At 37.2% G+C, this 18,836-nt stretch overlaps 1 non-coding gene across 1 annotated transcript; it reads left to right on the forward strand.

Annotated features, from left to right (window-relative positions):
- The first annotated feature begins 8 nt into the window (after positions 1 to 8).
- On the forward strand, positions 9 to 111 carry LOC111718630. The gene has a single exon (XR_002769150.1). It is a non-coding gene; the product is annotated as a small nucleolar RNA U13 (small nucleolar RNA).
- Positions 112 to 18,836: the final 18,725 nt, after the last annotated feature.

Below are 18,836 nucleotides of genomic sequence, written 5' to 3' on the forward strand. Positions count from 1 at the left end.
GTTAGCCGATCCTTCTGGTTCATGCATGTGATGATTGGGTGTTCACGCGCCTGCGTGAGATGTGCCGCCCACGTGTTTCTTGTTACGCACAGGTACATTACCCATCTGAGATGAACCAGGAGGTATTTCTATACATCTCCATTAAGATAGTATTCTCACTCGTTTCTTGGGAAATTGCTGTTTTCGTTCTAAGTATCTTAAAGAATCTAGCAAAGGAGGGAAAGGATTTCACAAGTAACGTATTCCTGTTATACGCACTTCAACACGCTGATGATGAGAGACTCCTAGGTTTTTTTTCTTGGCGAATCTTAAGATGCATTTTAAATATTTGACACAACAAGGCTATTTCACGTTAGTAGGAACAATAAGCATGTTACTTTAATGTAATTGGGGATTTTCAAGTGATCTATGTTTGTTGTGAATGAAGAACATTCAGCCTTACACATGTGTAATTTGGAAAATGGAGAAATATTGGAAGAGGGAAATGTCTTAATGTGGAAATTTTGACCTCCCATGCCCTTTGTAAAAGATCCCAAGGATCTCAGGGGTTCTGGATTATAGTTTGCTAATAGCTAATCAAGTACATGTTCAAACATTATCACAGGAGAAATAGACCCAGAGAAGGAAAGAGCTTTCAATCAAGTCTGCAAAACTCAGTTGAAAGAATTGAGAATGACTTGGGAGAGCTGGAAAAAAGCTAGACTGTTCAGTCAGACAACCTAATTTTCTAAATACTATTTACCCTTCTCCCCCCCTACTATGTCTGGATAATGTCGGTAGAATATGATCTCTACCCTTGTATGTAAGGAATATACATTCTAATGGTGATGATGTATAATTCACTTTTACAGATTTACACAGAATGGAGGGAAGGCAACATGAGCGGAAGGGTTTAGCATCTGAGGAACAGCAAATGACCTATAAAAGGGAGGAGACAAATCTTAAAAGAAAGGTCTATTGCTGGTTCTTCGTTCTCAAAAAGGACTATGCCTTCAGGGAGGTGATATGATAGGCAAGTGAATTTGATTGAAGAGAGGGAGGATTGAGCAAAATACCAGAATCACTTTCTCCTCTGGAACCATCTGGGTCCAGTGGCAAGGTGTAGATCAGGACGACTAGAGGTGGTTCTGCATGACGGGAGAGATCTTGACCTTTTAAAACTGAATGTTTTTAAGCTTTTATCAGATCCAGTTTGACTGAGGTAAAGTCCAGTGGGACGACCCGCAGGGTTTCTGGCCCAAACAAAAACAATTGCTATTTACATTGACTAAGAGCCAATCAAGGTCCAAACAAAGACCAAGTGAGGTTTGGCTTGGGATCTATTGTTGACCAATCAATTAGTGGTTTGGGTTTAAGATGGTAGTCTAAAGCATCAGCCTCACTTTCTCTTCCCTACTCATCCCCTTTTCTTATAGCAGCGTTTAATTGGCTTTCGGGTCTGTGCTTCCATTTGCAAAGCAGAGTGGTTAGTGTAAGAATGTCCTCACTGGTCAAAGGAGAGATCTGGACTCTATTATGTCTGAAGTCAATCAGCTCATATGGTTCTTTTTTCCTTGCAGTCTCTCGTTTCTTCCACATTGTTTTCATTCACCTCCTACTCATTGGATATAGGAGGAAATTTACTAACTATGACCAACAGATGGCAGCGGAGACCCCAAGAAAAACTAAGGTGGTTTCCCAGAAAAGGAGAGCTAGAGATGTGTGAAAATGGGACAACCACAAGCATTTTATAGTTTTGAAAGTGTTTTATCTGTAGTTCATCACCTGAAAACCTTTGAAGAAATCAATAAAAAACCCACACAATAAATTATTGAGTTTCCTTCTGTTCTCAGTACTCTTGTCTTTTGATTTTCTTTATCTTCTTTTGTTAAAAATCTTATTAATGTGCATTTAATTATTGACACCTACTAGTTGCAAGACACTTGAGATGAGGCCTGCCAGGGTGAGACTTAAGCATGAAAAGACCCAAGTTCAGATTTGAGTTCTGCTGTGAACTTGTTATGTGATTCTGGGAAAATTAACTTTTCTTGTTGAGTCTGTTATCTCCTCTGTAAAATGCAGGAGAATGAGATGGAAAATAGATTAGAAATGATCAATAATTAATCAATCAATATTTATCAAGTGCTTACCATATTCCAAGCACTGTGCTAAACACTTTACAAATATCTCATTTGCTCCTCACAACAACCTTTGAGACCCTCTTATTTTCCCCATTTTATAGTTGAGGAAACTGAGACAAGCAGAGATTAAATGATTTGACAGCTAGTCAATATCTGAGGCTAGGTTTGAACTCAGGCTTCCTGATTCCAGGCCCATTGCTCCATCTACTCTACCTCCCACCTACACGAGGAGAGATTCTGGACCATATATGTTTCAGGGCTAAAGGGCTCAAGAGAAGCACCTTGCTCCTTTTCGAGTGGGAGGATCTGATAACCTAGTAAATGTACAAAAATTCCAATTGTCCTTCTGTCTCCCTTTTCCTTCCTGGCCATTCTCTTGATGTGATGTAACTTCAATAGAGATGGGGAAGGAAGAGGAAAGGTCCTTCCTCTACTCTCATGTTATATGTGGCACTTTGTCAATGTATTCAGCTAGTTGCCTGCTGTTGCCCTCTCTGGTATTAGTTCTTTATTTCTAGGAGGTAATGAGGCATTTGCTTTAAAATGGTCATGTTCAGGATTATAGTTTACCTTGTAAGGATGAAAAGTCTGAAAGATCCTGGGTTGGATATTCTGGAGGCTTCTATGTCAGAAAAACCATCTGGTCCAAGCTTAGCCTGCTTTAATATCAGATATGTACTAAGAATCATTTGGGAGTTGATGTCTGGCTGATACAAAATATAAAATGTCTGACTAGTTGTTCTGAAAACCGCTTCGTGTTCTGATGGTTTTTGCAGCCTAACAATTGTAATTATTGTAGTATTTATAAGTTACTGAATTCTGTTCTTATACTTCATGTTAATGGAACTCTTTTATACTTAGTATTCCTTTGTGTGGAGGAATAAATTACCTTTCCTGTATCCTGATACATATTGTACGTTAAGTACCTCCTTTGCTTTTTCCCCTTTTGCTGACACGCCTCTCCCCATGTACTGGTGAACCATAATGCAATTTTTTATAATTAAAATTGTTCTTGGGGTAATTCCAGTAGGAAACTTAAATCAATGAGAATAAGAAAACGGGTCCTTCTTCTCACTAGAGTCAGTCTCCACAGGATTGAATCTGGTCCAAACTGCATTTCCTGTGTACAGGGAACCTCTGAATGGTTCTTCTTAAGGCGAGATATAGGAGAGAGCAGGACTCTTCTGTTTTTGAGGGCCAATTCCAATCAACTCCAAATGCCTTCTTAGATTCTTTCATGTATGTTGGGTTTTTTGGGGGGAGGCACATACAAATTTGTTTTTTCTTTTTGAACTAAACTTGCTTGTCCTATTGTGTTGAATGTGTCTGAAATTCTATTAGCTTGCTCTGGACTTTGGCAAGAATCTATTAGGAAAATTTAGGTGCCCTGAAGTGCAGTGACACCCAAGAAATTTTGACTGAACCCCCAGGATCACCTTTGTGTACAGGGAATCATGAGAAATTTCTTTGTGCCATAGAAATGTTAAAGGAGCACTTGGAAATTTTGTCCAGGCTTCTAGCTTATGGATGAAGGGAATCTTGGCAGAATTTCCAGCTCTTACGGATTCACTCTCTTCTAGAGCAGTTCCTTTCAAGGCTAAGTAACTTGTACCTTTTCATTGATAGTAGTAGTTGTCTAATCCCATTAGTGATCCATTGTGACAATATGTTGCTGGGCAGTAGTATAGGATTTGCTGTTTCCAAATTAGTGAAATTTAACAGCAGCTTTTTCTAGTATAAAATCATTCCCTCCAAACATTGACTTCTAACTTTTAACAGTTGTGTGAGCTAGGGGTTTGGAGGAGAGCTAATCATTCCCTTTGGCTGGCCCCTATCCTTGCTTAGGCATTGACACTCTGTACTAGCTCCTCCCTTCTCTAAAATTTCCTAGTATGCTCCTTGGGCTCCATTCCTTGTAGTAGAGAAAGGAGAGAATAGTTTTCCTTTCCAATCTCCCAAAGGAAGACAATGAGAAGAGGAAGTTCCTGACATGAAACCTCTGCAATAATAGTTTCCACATTTCTCACAACCTTTTTCTTCCCAAAGGCATTAAGAATCCAAGTTGTCTAGGATTGTCCTGGATCCACATTTCCCCCAGCTTTGGGGAAGCTATAAATATATGAATCAATAAAATTTCTTTTGTTCAGTGCCTAGTTTGTATTTTTCCAGTAAAGGTCCCAGAGGAAATAAAATTATGGTGCAAATTCTTTTCTTTTTTATCAGCACTAAATCTACTTTTCTGCCTATTTGACCCACTGTTCCTTGTTCTCATATATGGGGGCCAAACAGAACAGATGTTATGCACTGGAATTTGCGGTCAAGGGGGCTTGAGTTTGAATCCCCCTCTGCTAATTTCAGACTGTGTTATCTCTTCTAAACCCCAGTTTCCTTATCTGAAAAATGAGGTATTTGAATTAGGTTACTTGTAAGACTCCATCTTGCTTTAAATTTATGATTGTAAATATGATACTTCTTTTACCTGATAGAACCTCAAACCCTTGAAGATATCTAGCTTTTTGGTCCTTACTTACCAGGCTATCTCTTCTCCAAGCTAAAAAACCCTAATTGCTTTCTTTGATACACAAATAATTCTTTTTCCAGACTCTACTTTCTCTAGGCAGGTTCTCCCAACTCAGACATTACAAATGACACTGGTGAATAACCAAGAGACTATAATGGATTTCTCACACACTCCTATACACATTTACACACATTCATACAGACATATACAGCAGTTAGATGGAACAGACTCCTCTTCCTGAGTCCAAATCTGGCCTCAGATTTACTTACTGTCTGTGTGACCCTGGATAAGTCACTTAACCTTAAATACCTCAGTTTCTTCATTTGTAAAATGAGCTAGAGAAGGTAATGTCAAGTCACTCCATTAACTTTGCCAAGAAAACCCTAAATGGAATAATGAAGAATCAGAGACAACAAAAAGATGACTAAACAAAACTATAGACACACAAACTCACACATATACATATATTCCTACTTATAGGGACAAGAGATACTACTTTTATCCTTTTTCTCCCTACTTTGGTGTATATGAAGTCTGGCCATACTAGCCATTACATTATCTTAAAAAGGGTTTGAATACAAAAGAGTAACCTTCTTTTTTTAATTCATAGATCTAGAAAAAGATAGGATTTTAGAGTAAGCCTCAAAGATCATCTCTTTAATCCATCTCTTTCATTTTAGAGATAAGGAAACTGAAGCCCATCATTAAATAACTTGACAAAGATGACAAAGACCAATAAGTGGAAATGCTGGATATAGAAGCCAGGGCTCCTAACTCTAAATCCAAGCTTCTTTTAACCATTTTATGATGGCCTCCTTTGGCTTGGGAGCAAACCATATTGTCTTTCTCAACTTTGTATCTTTGTTAATATCCTGTTCTTTTTCTTTTCTTTTTTATTGTTTTCTTTTTTCTGGTTATACATTTTATTAATTTTTTAATATACATTTTTTTCCTGAATCATGTTGGGAGAGAAAAATCAGAACAAAAGGGAAAACCATGAGAGGGGAAAGAAACAGGAAAAAGAAAAAAAGTGAACATAGCATGTGTTGATTTACTTTCATTTTCCATAGTACTCTCTCTGGATACAGATGGTGTTTTCCATCCAAAGTTTATTAGGATTGCCTTAGATCATTGAATCGCTGAGAAGTGACTTATCATGACATTATTATGAATGACTTAAGTCATTCATAGTTAATCATCATATAATCTTACTATTACTATGTCACTGATTCCTGGTCCTACTTGTTTCATTCAGCATCAGTTTGTGTAAATCTTTTGGCACTTTTCCAAAATCAGCTTATTCATCATTTTTTATAGAACAATAATATTTCAATTCCTTCATGTACCACAACTTGTTCAGCCATTCCCCAATTGATGGGCATCTATTCACTTTCCAATTCTTTGTTACCAAAAAAAGCTGCTACAAACAGTTTTGTACATGTGACTCTTTCCCCTCTTTTATGATTTCCTTGGAATACAGATCCAGTAGTAGAATTATGTGGTCAGTCTTCTCCATTACAAATAATGCTTTCTGATGGTTTTAGATAGATGCTACTTATCATTTTTAGGAAAACTCCTTTTAATCCTATGCTCTCTAGTGTTTGCTAGGATACATTTTCCTATCTTACTGTCTAAAACCTAGAGCTATAATTAGAATTTTTCACACTTGGAATAAGCTTTAAAAAACTTGACTAGAACAAGTAATGTGAAGAAAGTCCTTAAGTAAGTCCTCAACTTTTCAAGGCAAATTCTGTTGCAAAGATTGGGTTAAGGGCTAATGTAGAGAGATCTTTAGAGGAGATATGAAGACATATGTAGGCTACGTTGCCTGGGATTGGGGAGTAGGATGGTGGTGGAAATGATCCTAGAGGGAGTACCCATGAGCTATTTGGTGATTTCCTTCTGAGGGAAATGTGTGCTGTCTGCATTCTCTAAATGGCAATGCCCTTCAACAGTGCTCTCTTTATCTAGCCCTAGTTTTTGGTCTTTATCAAACTCTACTTCTCTCATGACAAATTTGAAGGCTCAGCTCTCCCAAGAAGCTCAATAGCCCAAATATTCTTCATTTTTTTCTCTGAATTCTTGCAACAGCCTCCTCGTTACTTAACCACAAATTGCCTTAGATTATTATTTAACTTTTATCTGCATTAGTACAACTCTAATTTGTCCTTCCAAAGAAATCAGAAGCTCTTAAAAGGTATAGGTCCTGGGCCAACTATAGCTCTTGTGGATCAGCACAGCACAAGGCTGAGCTGATAGGAAGCATTCAGTAAATACTTCTTTCTTGAACTTCACTTCTCGTATGCTATTCTGCCGCTCTCTTCTACCTTTTCTCTTGACTTTTACACAAATATTACTCCTTCTCACTTCCAGGTTATTCAACCATTTAAAGGGTCTACTATACCCTCTACCTAAAAAGCTAATGTACAGAACTCTGTAGGGGCATAGAAACTTAAGAGTCTGAGGGACCTTAGGCATCATGGAGTCCAATATCTTTGCCTTCTTAGGTGAGGAAATAGAGTAAGAAAAGGTCTTTAGAAATGTCTAGGATCCCACAGATAGAGAGTAATGAAAGTTAGAGTCAAGACTAGAACATAGGCCTGCAAGGATCCAGGTCAGGGTTCTCCCTACCACATCACATTGTTTCATTTATAGATTTCAGAAAAGGTTAAAAGCATCAAATAGAAACTTGGCTTGAAAATTCTTTGTTTTAACCATGATCTGCCAGATTCCTTTTTTAGTTTGCTCCATCAGTTGACCATCCTACATTCATTTCTACAGGCACATAATAAGATCAGAGATCTGCAATCTTCTAGAACCTACATTTGACTTTAGGTTTATTATTCATATCATGAATGCCAATAGCAATGGATTCATCTTAGCCTAGCGTGGTGCCTGGTACATTATTGTTTTAATCTTGTTCCATCATTTGTGATCTCATTTGGGGTTTTCTTGGCAACGATCTTGGAGTGATTTGTTATTTCCTTCTCCAGATCATTTGACAGATGAGGAAACTGAAGCAAACAGTGACTTCCTCAGGTCACTGAGCCAGATTTGAACTCATAAAGATGAGTCTTTCTGACTTCAGGCTTGACACTATCTAATTTGATAAGTAAATACCTATTAATTAGTTGTTCATTTGGATGATCTTTAGTCAGAAAAGCTGGGTTTGAGACCCAGATCCTTTATTTATAAATCCTATGACTATGAACAATTGTTTTTGCCAGTCTGAAAGTTTCCTCATCTGTAAAATGGGCATGTAGATATTTGTACTATCTCACAAGGGAGTTGTAAAGAAAACACTTTGTAAACTAGATGTTTTTAACTGTTTTTTGGTGACATAGACCCCTTTGGCAGAATGGTAAAGCCTGGGCCCCTTCTCAGAAAAATGACAAAGTTCTTCTACCTAACTCCCCACAAAATACTCTGTGATCCAATGAAACTGGCCTCCTGGATGCTCCAAGGACAAGACAGTCATTCCATCTCCAGACTCCAGGCATTTTCATTGACTGTCTCCCATGTCGGGAATTCTCTCCTTTCTCATCTCTTCTTCAAGTCTGAGAGAAAATGCTACCTTCTGTAAGAAATCTTTCATTATCCTTAATGATAATGCCTTCCCCATGATGATTATATGAGGAGTATGAGAAGTTGCGTTTCCACAGATATTGTCAAAACAGGATGAAGGGAGAGATGAAATATCTTGTTAAGGTATCTCCAACCAATCATTATAGTGAGTTAAGGAACTGGCTAAACAACATAGTTCTTGACAAAAGGACCCGGCTTAAATATCCTAAAGCAACTAGGGTCAATGACAGGGCAAGAAACTTTTGATATATGGAATAGATGAATAAAGAGGATTGTAAATCCAATCAATTGTAATTCTGATTGTAATCTAACCTAATTGTCATGCAGATTGTAAATGTGACCAATTGTAACTCTGTCATCCGACCTAATTGTAATTCAGATTGTAAAATTGACCAATTGTAACTAATTCTGAATGTAAATCTGACCAATCTGAACCTTGAAAGGAGGGATAAGAAATTTATCTAACATTATAAAGTTTACTCTGGTTTAATATTCTATGTGTCTTATCCATGAATATGCTTGCTTCTCATGAGAATCGCTGAATAAAGAATTCTTCTCTCACTCTAAAAGAGCATTTGGTTGTAACATTATTCCTGGACTAGCTCCAGGGGAAACAGTGGACAGTGACAGCTCATCCTGGGTTATTCCCCAACCCTGCTGAGTTCCACAGAGACTTTTGATAACAATTATCATGTATATGTACACATTTATATTAATATGGGTATACAATATATGTGCATATATGTATACATGTATATTTATCCTATATACACACATATGTATCTATGTGAATGTGTATGTGCATTATATATTATATATGTGTCTTATTTATACATAGTTGTAGTGAGCTTCTTGAAAGTAGGAACAGTCTTCTGCCTTTCTTGGTATCCTTAGAGCTCACCAAATTATCTGGCATACAGTATACCTTTACTAAATACTTGTTGACTTTGCTTACAGATTGAGTGGCATTTCCTGCTTAAGTAAAACAACCTCTGGCATTGCTAGTACCTTTCCCCATCCTGTGGGGACCTTGGGACCAAGGAAGGGCCTTTAGCATGGGCCAGAATGAAATATGTCCCTCTTCATGGGAGTCAAAGTGTGAATGTCCAGCTCCATGACAAGTGCCCCAATCCAATCCTTCTTTCCTATGTATAGTTATGAAACCTTAGACTCCACAAGGAGATCTTACAGACCATCCAAATACCTTGCAAATGGATGTATGATATCCTCTACTATCTCTATATCCATAAGGACAGCAGGTCATGATCCTCTAGTACTTAACATACATTATCTTTGAGTCTCAATTGGTACCATAGATAGATGCCATTTTATACATGAGTTTCAGAAAAATTAAGTGAACGACCTGAGTTTGAAGAACTAATAAGTGTCACAGGCAAAGCTCAAACTTAGTTTGTTGCTGACTCCAGGTCTGGTACACTTTCTTTTCTTTTTCTAAAAAACAAGTATCTGGTGCAGTGGATAGAATGTTGGCATGGAGTCAGGAAGACCTGGGTTCATCCCTCAGATTGGGGCAAATCACTCAACATCTCTTTGCCTCAGTTTTTCAACTGTAAAATGGGGATAATAATAACCTCTCTCTCCCATTGTTACTCTGGGGGTCAAATGTGATAATATTTCTAAAACATTTACCAGAGTACCTGGCACATCGTAGGTGCTTAATAAATGCTCATTTTCTTTCTCTTTTCTCATCTGTAGGGTCTGAGAGTCTTGCAGCACTAAATCAATGATCTCTGAACTTCTCTGCCAAGACAGAGTTATACTTTATTGTTAGTCTTTGAAGTCACCCTGGATCGCCACATTGTTTGGAGTTATGATGTTTTTCAAGATTTCCCTCTATATCATTGGGTCCATTGTCCAATCCACTTCCCACTACTCCATGTTGCCTCCAGATGGCCCGGTTTAATTAGCCTTCTGATTCAATAGCATAGTTCACTGTTGGTTTAGAAACAAATTACATAGGCTTCATTTCCTTCAGTAGAGTCCTCCCCTGCCCATTATGGAATCAGGGTGCTCTGGAGCAGGCCATCACACTTTCCTAAAATAGCATGCTCTTTTAGGGCTCACTCACTACTCACTGACTTCTGTGTTCTACACTGTGCAGTGCTTTCAGTGACCCCAGGCTTCTCCCTAAAACAAAGGGCCATCTTTTTCACATCAGTATTCTTCCGGGGATGCAGTATGACTGTGAGTCATAAAATGCCTCAAGCTCCCAAGAATTAGAGTTGCAGGTCACCCAGAGGCTAATGAAGAGGCATATGGAGAGTGGGAGTATAGGCTGGAATGCATAGCCACATCAGGGATTTTCGGAGGCACCCAGTCCTCTGGGGAGACACCCTGAGGAGGACTGATGGGAGAATGGGAATAAGATTCACCACCATGAAGCGTGATGGGGGAGTTCCACATTAAGCAGATCATCCAGATCAAAGGAATGAAAATATAACTTAAAAAATGAATCAATCCCCTCCCCACTCCTCCCCTTATTTTTTAAACTATAACAATTATTGCTGATTCCTACTATTGTTCTATAATAAATAATGAACAGGCAGATTTTAGAAAAAAACTGGAGATTTAAATGAATTGATGCAAAGTGAAGTAGGCAGAACCATAACACTGCACACAGTAACAGCACCATTGTACAAGGAAGAACTGTGATTTAGCTATTCTCAGAAATATAGTCATCCAAGACAATCCCAAAGGACTCATGATGAGAAATGTCATCCATCTCCAGAGAAAGAATTGATGTCATCTGAATATAGACTGAAGTATACTATTGTCACTTTCTTTTATTGAGTGTTTTTCACAAAGTGACTAATATGGAAATGTTTTATATGCTTGCATGTGTATAATCTGTATCACATTACATATTGTTTTCGATAGGAGGGTGGTGAAGGAGGTAGGGATAGAATTTGGAAGTCAAAACAAAAAAAAAAAGCAATGGATGATAAAAATTTTAACATGTAATTGGGGAAAATAAAATATTTAAAACTTAGAAAGGGAGATTTTGGTTGGGTTCAGAGCTAGAAGGAATGATGACAAAACTAGACAAAATTATTGAGTTTTCATAGGAAGGGATCAATATGACTCTTTACTTGGTTCTTTTGGCAGGATTGTGAGCTCCAGGTTGGCACAGGCAAGCTCCCTGCAAGGCTCTCCTTCATGTGTTCATAATGATTATGACAAATGTTATTTGTTTATTCCTTCTTGTTGATAGATGAATGAGTACTCAAAGATGTAATGGATTAGTTACTACTTTATGAAATTAGAAAAAATTGGAAGAGATACCAGATGTCCCCTCAGTAAAAGGAGCTGGCAACAGAGAACGCCAAAACTGGAATTCTGTCAAGTAGGTGTCAATCTCTCACCTTACTCTCTCTTATCTCCCATATCCAATCAGTTGCTATTGTGTCTATATCCTTTTCTTCTCTGACACTGCTACCTTATCACCTTCAGATCTGTTGCCACAGTCTTCTTGTTCTTCCTGCTTCAGATCTTTTCCCACTCCATTTTATCTGCCATTCAGCTATTAAATTGATCTTCCTAAAAAGCAGGTCTAACTATATCAACACTGCTCCCGTCCCCATATTCAGTAAATTCCACTGGTTCCTACCAGTGGAATCTCCAGGATCAAATATAAAATCCTCTGTCTTACATGAAGTGATGTTAAGTGAAGTAAATAAAACCAGAAGAACAAGATTATGCAATGATCAACTCCGTTGGACTTAGCTTTTTTCAGCAATGAGGTGATTCAGGCCAATTTCAATAGACTTGTGATGGAGAAAGCCATCTGCATCCAGAGGAAGGACCTTGGGAACTGAATGGGGATCACAACATAACACTTTCACCTTTTTTGTTGTTTCTTGCTTTTCTCTTTTTTGGTTTTTTTTCTTTTTGGTATGATTTTTCTTGTGCAATATGATAAATGTGGAAATATGTACATAAGAATTGTTCATGTTTAACATATATTGGATTGCTTGCTGTCTAGGGGAGGAAGTGGGGGGTAGGGAGGAAGAAAAATTTGGAACACAAGTTTTTTCAGGGGTGAATGTTGAAACTATCTTTGTATGTATTTTGAGAATAAAAAGCTATTAAAAAATCATCTGCTTGACTTTTGTGAAGAAAATTATCACTTTAATAATTATCAATATGATATGTGTAATGAATACACTAATAATCTAGATTTTCCAGAGCTACAATTTTCCCAGCAAATTCTGACTTGGGAATCGAAGTCCTACAAAGCAGTTTGAAATGATCAATCAATTCCTGACAACACTCTCCTGTGTATGTTAAGTGAAGTGAATCAAAGATTGCAGAACCTGCTCCTGTTACAGAATTCTGGTTTTGTCCTCCACCAAATAATAACCCCTGGGTTTTGAAACAATCACTTAAGAACAGTTCTCACTGGATAGACTGGAGAACACCTATACTGTCCTGCATTTGTGGGCTTGTTGTGAGAAACCATTCAGGTTATGAAAATTATTGTATTGTAATCCACCTTCCTCCTCCCTTCCCACTTATGATATGTATATAAAATCTCTGCCATTTTAGGCAGAGGTCTTTTGTCCAGGAGAACTTCCAGTTTGCTAATTGTATTCCTCACTTAATTAAACCACTACTCAATCTCTAAAAATCTGTCTCTATAGGCTTGCTTTGTGTGACTTCAGCCATCTATACTTTAGAGACCAAAACAATAAAATTATGTTAATATTTTCAAAACCTTTCATAATTTGGCCCCTGCAAACTTTCTACTCTTATTACATATACCTTCCCCTCCTGTGCCATTGTGGTTTTTTATCCAATAAATATGACTTCCTGGCATGCTAGGTCTTTTCACTGGCAACCCCCCCTCCCCTGCCTTTTCATCTTTTCCTCCAGGCTTCCTTTGCTTCCTTCAAGTCCCAGCTACCTTATGGAATTAGAAAAATTACAAAAGACACCAGAGGTCTCCTCAGTAAAATACCACTTTCTATAAAAGCCTTTCTAAGTCCTCTTAATGCTAGTCCTTCCCTCTGTTGATCATCTCCTATTTATCCTGTGTATATCTTGGTTGTACTCAGTTGTTTGCATGTTGTCTGTCCTATTAGACTATGAGCAACTTGAAGGACAAGGACTGTTTTTGCCTTTGTTGTATCCTTAATATTCAGCATAATACCTTACATATAGTAAGTATTTAATAAATGCTTGTTCCCTTGACTTAACTTACTGTGGAGCCAGTTCTGAGGGACAATTATCTTGACCTAATGCAAAAGTGAATTTACACTGTGTCCTCGAGAAACTGACCCAGCTGAGCAAAAGTGACTCCATTCAAAAATGACTCAAATAAATTTAGTGGGAGCTGTGTGGAGGGACTTTTCCCTATATCTATTCCCCAGTGCATTTATGTTTTAAGTTTGAACCTTATCTCCCAAAAGACAGTTCATATAGAGAGGAGAACATAAACCTTCAATTTAGGGGATGTTTTTGTAACCTTTGTCCCTACTATATCTTCTCAGTAAATATCCTTTCATAAAAAGTTAATTGATGTCAACTGGTTAATTGATACTGGTGGGAAGAGCACATTCAAGGAGGAATTGTGAATAATAGTATTAGAAGACCTCATTCTCTTAAAGTCAACCTGAGAACTCCCAGGAGAAAAGTAACCAATTGCCTTCTGTGAATCAGATTGTTAGGGTGAGTGGATAATGGGAGAACAAACACTGAATGTGTGCAAGACCTGTGAAGAAAAAGTTAGGCTCTTCTCCCCAGCAGTCAGGGTCTGACATTATCCTAGTTTTCTAGATTTATTCCATACCCTCTCTCTTTTACATAATATGGAGTTCCATTCCAACTACCTTCCATCCCCCTCCCCAGCAAAATACAGGTACAATATTTTTCCACCTGTATGCCTTTGCTCACACTGTTCCCTAAACTTGGAATTTCTTTTCCATTTCACCAATTGAATTCCTAACTTTAAAGGTGAACTCACATGAAACTTCCTGTAGGAAACCTTCTCTAATCCTGTGCGTCATTGCAATTCACTCATTTGCTGTACAGGTATGCCTCAGAGCTATTCTGGTTCAGTTCCAGGCCACCACAATAAAATGAATATTGCAATGAATCAAATCACATGAATTTTTTGTTATCTCAATATATGTAAGAATTATGCATATTCAATACTGTAGTTTATTAAGTGTGCAATAGTATCATGTCTAAAAAAACCTATCCATACCTTAATTAAAAATACTTTATTTTGAAGCAGCTAGATAGTACAGTGCATAGAGTACCAGTCCCGAAGTCAGGAGGACCTGAGTTCAAATCTGGTCTCATATACTTAATACATCCTAGCTGTGTGACCCTGAGCAAGTCACTTAACTCCAATTGCTTCAGCAAAACAAACAAACAAACAAAAAAACCAAACTTTATTTCTTAAAAAACCGTGCTCACCATGATCTGAGCCTTGAGTAAGCTGTAATCTTTTTTCTGGTGGAGGGTCTTTTCTTGATGGCTACTGATTGATCAGAGTGGTGGTTTCTGGAAGATTGGGGTGAGTTGATAACTGAAATAAAACAATAATGAAATTTTCTGCATTCATCAACTCTTCACTCAAAGACTTGGAGGCCATTGCAGGGTTATTAATTGATCTAATTTCAATATTGTGTTTCAGGGAATAAGGAGGTCAAAGGAAAGGGAGAGAAATGAAACAATTAGTTGGTCAATGCAGCAGTCAGAACACACACATTTATCTATTAAGCTCACCATCTTACGTGGTTACAGGTTAATGGTATCCTATAATGATTACAATAGTAGCATCAAAAATCACTGCTTCATTTCCTCTTCCTTCTTCTCTTTCAGGTTTGGAGGTTGGAGGCCACTTGCTATGTTCTAGGGGCAAGGGGCAGACTCTTAGGATGGGCTGCTTGATATCTGTTTCTGGTTTAACTGTAAATGGGGGGCTATCCTTTTCACTGTCTTCAACTATCTACAATTGAATTTGCCTCTGGCATAAGAAATCTCAGTTATATTTCTGATACTAAAGGTCTGCTTTGAATGACAATAATCAGGTTGAAGATCTTGTATTCCATTAAGGATGATACCTAATTTCATCATGAGAAAGCATTCTTGTCTCCAAATGATGAATAAAAATGGTATAAAGTGATAATTCTAGCTTCTTGAATTTAGGATGTTAAACCAAATCCAACACAAGAATTTTTGAGTAAATGTAGTTAATGCACTCTAAGTATCTGATGATCTACATGTACCAACTTGGTCTGGTTTCTTATTCTCTTGTAGCTTTGGTTTTTCTTTTTTCATCTGTCTACTTAACGTGTAAAATGTACTTTAGAAATCTAATGGCTAATCATATAAAGGATAGTAGAAAGGAAAAGGAACAGTTGCTATTAAATTTTTAAAAATGAAATAATCAAAAACATCATCGTTCCCCCATCTTTGCTTGTGTAATCCCATATACCTTCTGAGGAAGTAGGGACTATTATTATTCTCATTTTACAGATAAAGAAATTAGGGCATACTAAGGCAATTCACTAATTTCCTTTCCCAGGATTCCTCCTCCTTCCTCTTCCCTTCTCTGTTGCCCTCTACCCCTGCCTCATAATATTCCCAGTACATACATATGTACATACACACATATATACATATACATACACATATGTACATAAATTGTATATATACATATTTTGGGATAGGATACCAACACTTTCTTTTTTTTTTCTTTTTCTTTTTTTTTTTCTCTCTCTCTTTTTTTTAACAATTGTTTTTATTTTCAAAATACATGCAAAGATAGTTTTTGATATTCACCCTTACAAAACTTTGTGTTTCAAATTTTTCTCTCTCCTTTCTCTCCAATCCCTGCCCTAGACAGCAAATAATCCAATATATGTTAAACATGTATAATTCTTCCATACAAATTCCACATTTATCATGTTGAACATGAAAAATCAAATCAAAAAGGAAAAAATGAGAAAGAAAAAAAAAGGAAGCAATAATAAAAAAGTTGAAAATGCTATTTTTTCTAAAGAAGAATGGAAAGGGCAGGAAAGGGACAGGATAAACTCAGAATTGTCACTAGGGAATTTTAGGCCCCATGATCTTTGGGTCATGGCAAGAAGAGTCAGGATATTATAGGCTTGTGAGGGACTGCTTCCAGAATATGGGAAGTCATTACTCCAAACTCTTACTTGCATTTCTGGGTATGTTAAGAGGTAAGAGCAGCTTAGTTATTGTGTGCATAGGAATAGAATCCTACCTTTGAGATAAAAGGCCAGGAGATGCCAGTCAGTTAAATCAAACCTGATAGTTTCCAGACTAGAAAATCCAGAGAAGGGGGATTCCAGAGAAGAGATATAGGGAGCAATAGAACTAAGACATGGGGAATAGATTAAAATATGGCTTGAAAAATCACTCCCCCCACCAGACTTTACCATTCTTTATTTTGGCTTCCATTTTTTTCCTCCAATGCAAATTAGCTTTGTTACCTTAGAGAAGTCCTTAGACTGTGCTTCAGTTTCCTTTGCTGCAAAATGCAGAAAATAATAAGTGCACACCTGCCTCATGGGCTGGTTAACAAAGTAGAATAATACATGCACAGCACTTTTTAAACTGCAAATGACTATATAGAAACACTAGTTAAGTATGATAGAAATTACATACATCCTTTTCTCAGTCACTGAAGAGAGCTGCCCTCTCCAAATTCTCAAAAAAAAAAAAAAAAATCAGTAACTACTATAACATGTTCATAGAAGAAAGAAATGATTTCTGAGAATTCTTGAGAATTCTCAATAGATTGATTGATTAAAGAATATTTGTAGAATGTTATGGATATTTAGTCCATGAGGGAAATGAAGCTATTTGAAAGGAGAGGAAGTATTGAGACATTCCAGGCATTCTGGGTTTGTTTGGTGGTGCTCTAAAATAGATTACAGATTAGCCAATGAAAAAGGAGGTATATTGAGTTGGGAGAGAGGAGGATCTTTTGACAATTTGGAATCTCAAACTGTTCTTACCTCTCTGTTCTCTTCCTTCCCCTGGAATACTTAGATGGCAAAGTATCAAAATTGTTGTGGAAGTCAGAATTCCTGTCCATGCTTAACCATTGATTAGCCTTTGTGACCCTGGGAAAATTACTTCATTTATTTGTGCCTCAGTTTCCTTATCTGTGGGTATCTTACAAACCTTACCTTAGTCTTTCTCTGGAGGAAAATTAACAATAATATATTATTATCTATTATAATTATATTGGATAATAATAATATTAATTATATAATTAACAATAATATAATATAATTATAATAATATAATGTATTATATTATAAACAGGTTTTAGTGTGAGCACATACATCCTCTCTGAGGGAGACAGAGCAAATTTCATTGTCTCTGCTCTAGGATGAAGAAACTTGAAGAGGCTAGGTGTTGCAATAAAGGGCTAGGTCTGAAGACCTGACTTTCATTTACCAGTTTGAATGACCTTAGGCATGTCATTTAATATCTGCCTTTCTCAGTTTCCTCAACTATAAAATAGACATAATAATAAGCACCTACTTCACAGGCTTGTTGTAAGAATCAAATGAAACATTTGCAAAACATTTAGCATTGTGCCTGGCCCATAATAGTTGCTTAACAAATTCTTATTCCCAACTTTTTTCATCCAGCAATTAAAAAAATACCCTTATTTTAAATGAACAAACTTCTTTTTTTTTCTCTTTCACCTCTCCCCCTATTGAGAAAAAGAAAAAGAAAAAAACAAAAACATTTAAATCAATATGCAGAGTCAAGCAAAAATAAAAGTGTATTGGCCCAGATTGTATGTCTTGCTTTGCATTTTCAATCTATCATCTCTCTGTCAGGAGGTGGGTAGCATATTTCCTTACTGGTATTCTGAAGTCATGGATTGTCATTGAAATTGTTCATAGGTCTTAAGCTCAAATTGTTTGTGTTTACAATGTTACTCTCATTGTCTACATTGTTCTCCTGGTTCTGCTCACTTTCCTAATGTCAGCTGATACAAGTCTTCCCAGATTTTTCTGAAATGATTTCTTTTGTTCCTCTACATAGTCCTCTATGTACCCAATGTTCCACCTAAACTGCACTATTCTGTCCTCTCCCAGTTCCCTCCCATCTCTGTTCAGGCATCTCTTCTGTACACATGTTTTCTCTTGTTTCTTTGTTGAATGTCTATTTTCACCTTTAAAACACTTATCTTTGTGCTCCATTTACCCCATGAACTTCATATAACACTTTCCTGTTCCTGTTTCCTATTCTTCTCTAATGCACTTATCTATAAGCAGCATGGTGCAAAGGCTTGAGGGGAGCCTTGGATTCAGAAAAATCTGCCTTCATGCACTACTTCTGACACACTAGCTGTGTGACCCAAGACAACTCACTTAGCTTCCCGGTTCTATATCAGTTGCAGATCGGCATGAGGTGGAGGGAAGGTTCTATATGGAGGAAGTGACGGGGATTCCTACATGCAGAGTTCCCAACACAGAGGAAATCACAATTCTGTACCAGACAGCAGTGTGCTGGTAAAGGTTTAAAAACCAACTCTTGGGGGGAAAATGTATCCATGATACAGTTTGAAGTTTATTCTGCATTTTCAA

This window comes from Sarcophilus harrisii, chromosome 2, assembly GCF_902635505.1.
Source record: "Sarcophilus harrisii chromosome 2, mSarHar1.11, whole genome shotgun sequence".
In the NCBI taxonomy this organism is placed as follows: Eukaryota; Metazoa; Chordata; class Mammalia; order Dasyuromorphia; family Dasyuridae; genus Sarcophilus; species Sarcophilus harrisii.